Raw genomic sequence first — 4269 nt, 5'->3', positions numbered from 1 at the left:
TTTTCTGGCTATCAAGAGACCAAAGGTGGGAGAAGACTGTCCTCTCTCTGAAAGTGGAAAAGAAGTAAAAGTCTTCATTCCAACACTGGTTGAAATATATATTATTATATTTGTAATATTACATTAAAAAAAACAAAAAGATAGATTCATCATTATCTTTGTTTTCAGTCAATGAACGATACCGTAAGCAGGCTAACACTGAATCTATGTTCTATGTTTTTATTGACTGCAGCTTAAATACGATGTAAAAAGGTCAGAATTGATCTCGGGACCCAAAGGATAAAAATCAAACCTGTAATGTTTATAACAGTATGTGCATTTCATGACCAACATACGTCTTCTCGTTGGAGGGAGGGAGATGAACATCGCTTATTTTATTTATTCACTCTGTTGGTGTTCTCCAGCGGCTTGGGCAGCTCAGGTTTTATGAAGATTCTGTTATCGCTGGGTCAAAACTCATGCTGGAGAGGCCGTGAAAAGTCCAGAATAAACCCCGGAGCTGAGCTGTGCTCTCCAGGGTGAAAAATAAACCTCACAGTTGTTGGCAATGTGTGAATGAATCAGTCGATAATGAATGAGGGATTGTTGAGCCTTGTGTCATATAACTGTCAATAGTTCCATTAATTTTACAAAGACATTTTGTTTGTCATGATTGTCACCTTTCTTCTTGATGCTGTTACCTGAACATGACTGATGGAACATTCTTTAATGTTGGCCTAACATTCTTTGATCTCCTCATTTAGCTGTGCTTAAACACGATACTGTTGGAGAACAGGAATGCTGGTAGGGTTGTGTTGATGACTGCACCAAGGCCAAACTTCTGCTCTCCTTAGAAATGAAGTAGGATGGAGGGAGTCAGTTTTTTTTTTAATGGATGCTGACATTTTCACAACTATCCATCAGTAACCCACATGTGGTCACTGGTTACTCTGGTTCACATTCATATTTTCCATCCTAGCTGCCATCTGTGCCACAAAACACGTCCTTCATCCTGTCCTCATCCTCCCGTCGGATGATGCTCACCGACTGAAGGATGCTGGGTGGAGCTTCAGTTTTGGCTAAAGTGGTCTTTCTCTCATCCCATTCATCACCACTGTGACGTTGGGGAAGTAGTGGCTGGTTCTGGGTCGTTGTCATGACACCAGCTGCAGAATAATTGGATAGCTTATCGGGTTACGCCACAAAGTTTAATTGCATTGCTTGGTTCCTGACTGACTGAAATGCCGGTTCCACTGCGTGTCAGATGAGAGCTCTAACGCCGGCCCTGCAGCGTCTGTTTGCCTTTTAGTGTTGATCGAGTTCAAAGTCAGCGCTGTGTCGACATTTAGAAATGATTTTTACAACTTTTTCTCACCTTTTCCACTATGCCATCGACTGACCGATTGATCCACGTGTGGATGCTTCAGATCCACTGATCCGCTGATATTTGCAGGTTGGCTCTTATCCAGCAGCTCTCACACTCACTACTGGTTTTCTTTTTTCTTCTTCTTTTTTTTTTTGACAAGCAACGGTTAGTTTTTGGAGTCGTCTCTGAAAAGATGCACAAGTAATTTTTACAAATTACTTCCAGTTTTTTCCCTTTTTAATTGATTTTCCAGAAAAAACAAACAAACAGAAAAGACAACAGTTAAATATTGAATTATTGTGCACCCAACCCCCTCTTGGAATCTTGTGTGATCGACTTCTGTTTAAATGAAACGATGGTAAGGGTTCTATTTTTACCTTGTGGGTGTACCGTGTTTGATTCTGGGTCACACTCAATGCAAATTGGCCTGTGAGATTTCTGAGGCCAGAAAACATTGAAGCTGTGAAAATCATCCCCACTGGGAAAAGTGGGGAAAAGCCAAGATACGCTCTGACTACCAGATGAACCACTGACTTTACACAAATGATTTACTTTACAAAGAAGGTGCTTATTTTATATCTATGCAATTAGAGGGTTTCCAACAGTGTTGTGATGTTAGTGTAATAGCAGTTTGTGTATAACCCACATGCAGTTGTCCTAAACTATCAAATATGTACAGAATTGAGCTGTTTTGCTTTGTTACATATTTACGTACAATAAAATTCTTTATATAAGGTCAGCAGGGTCCTGTTGTTTTTACGTCCTCTTTGCTCAAACAGTTTACAGATAAACAGATTGAGCCTGATGTTTAATTTCTTGCAAATTGTGAAACAGGCTGACTAAAAATTACTTACTGTTAATTAATTAATTACTGTTCTTATATTAATCCATTATGTTTTGCTTTAGTAACATTTTTGTGTCTGTGATCGAACCAAAGCAGAGACATTACCTGTCATTACCAGACCAGTTTCAGACAATAATATCTTGTCTGTGTTCTCAGCATGAAATAAAATCTAAAATTTAAAAACATATTTTCATATCCACCAGATGATGAATACAATGATCCTGAATTGCTATATTTATCCCAGCATGCTGCCGGTTGCCCCAGGAGACCTGGATATAACTTATTATTACCTTTGACAAATACGTTTCTGAATCTACATAACTTGCCTGCATGATGATGATATCACCATCCTGCAAACCAATACATGTAACCCCCTCAAAATACAGATTTCAATCTTCCAGATCTGAATTATTACCCAGATTATGGTCTGGATCTGGTTCCACCTGTGCATAGTGGTGGAACGTCATGTCTCATCTGTTCTTGGGTGTTTCTATTCATTTTTATGATAATAGAAAATGTGAAAAGCAAGAACTCACAATGTTGAATTGAAAAAAACTGATATCTGTGTCAGTACCTAAATTTGCCTGTAACCACGGCTGTTTTCACATTTTTGTAGTGAACACTGATTTACAGTTTAATGTTTTAAAAATATTCATATAAACTTGTTTTTGACCAGCATGCAGTACATTTAGCATACTAGACTTAATGACAGCGTCAGGTGTTTCCACAGTTCAGAACACACTCACAGGTTTAAATTTCATGTCGTCCTTTTGATCCCAGACCTAATTGTTCATTACAGATGTCTGAATTGTTCATGCTGTCTGGGGATGTTATAGCGGTCCTGATTTCATAATGAATTGCTAATTGGCTGTTGAATGCAATTTGAAATGGTTCATTAGCTTCTGATAAGCTGCTCCATGCTGCCCTAATGGCTTAACGCCGTGTTGGTAATGGTTGTATTGTTTGATGGTGAGAATCTATTGAAGCTGGCTGGTGAGTCAGATGCTCTTATCAGGCAGAACAACCTTCTATAGGACAGTGAATATTTCCACTTGAAGCCCATGAACTGCCCGATTTGTGTCCTATATTGGACTAGATGTGTTTTAAATACAGCTGTCTGAGATAAAATACTGAATTGATATAAACTGGATTTTATTACATTCAGTTACAGCAGTTTTAAAGTCTTTAAAAATTGTGGCAGGGCACCACAGAAGCCTCCATAAAAACCCTGTAACAGGTTGTTCTCTAATGGAGATAAGAGAAGAATGCTAATAACTCTGCACATGGGAATGTAGGAACCAGCGCTACAGTAATGGATCCAGACCTCCTGCTGCTAAATAATTTATCTCTGAATCACATCTAAAAGCTAACCATTGTTCTTCTCACACACACAGCCTATAAATCAGTTTATGTGATACCGATCGGAGCTTCACAGCGTTAGGACAGGAACAAAGAAACGTGTTATTAATCCATGACATTGCTGTTATCACTGTTTAAGATGAGCTCCATTCTTTGACACCTTTCTGTGATTCTTCTGATGAGGAACATCAGGCAGGTTTTTCTCATAACGTTTGATTCAGTTTGACGTTTGTTAACGTTTGAACACCTTCCAGCTTTCAGAGGTTTTCTTACTGAGTAAAAGGATGCATTAGCTTCATTTGAGCTCCTTGTTTTATGTCGTGTTTAAAGAGTTATTTAAACAACTGCCAGACTTGTTGCTCCTGTGTATGTTTTATCTCCACTGGTATACTTACCTGCTTGTTATCTTCTTTCAAAGGTAATAGAAATAAATGTGGCACCAATGCAAACCATCTGCAGATTGATGCTCCTGCCTTTGAACACATCAGGACTGACTATGTACCTCAAAAAGAATGGAGTGAATTCACAGTAATCGTAACTATTTCATTAATTTGTAACACTTGGAGGTTTTAGCTGCATTAAATTGTTTTTTTCTGATACAGTTTGTGCATGAAGTGCACTTTTCTCCTGTCAGTCTTTGGACTGCATCTTAAAGCACAGAATGCAAACTGTAGATGAATGCTGGTAGATGAGACTGATGCATTTCAGTGTGAGATATATT

This window comes from Antennarius striatus, chromosome 19 (genome assembly GCF_040054535.1).
Source record: "Antennarius striatus isolate MH-2024 chromosome 19, ASM4005453v1, whole genome shotgun sequence".
In the NCBI taxonomy this organism is placed as follows: domain Eukaryota; kingdom Metazoa; phylum Chordata; class Actinopteri; order Lophiiformes; family Antennariidae; genus Antennarius; species Antennarius striatus.
The sequence above is the reverse complement of the archived record's forward strand: the minus strand, read 5'-3'. Positions refer to the sequence as shown.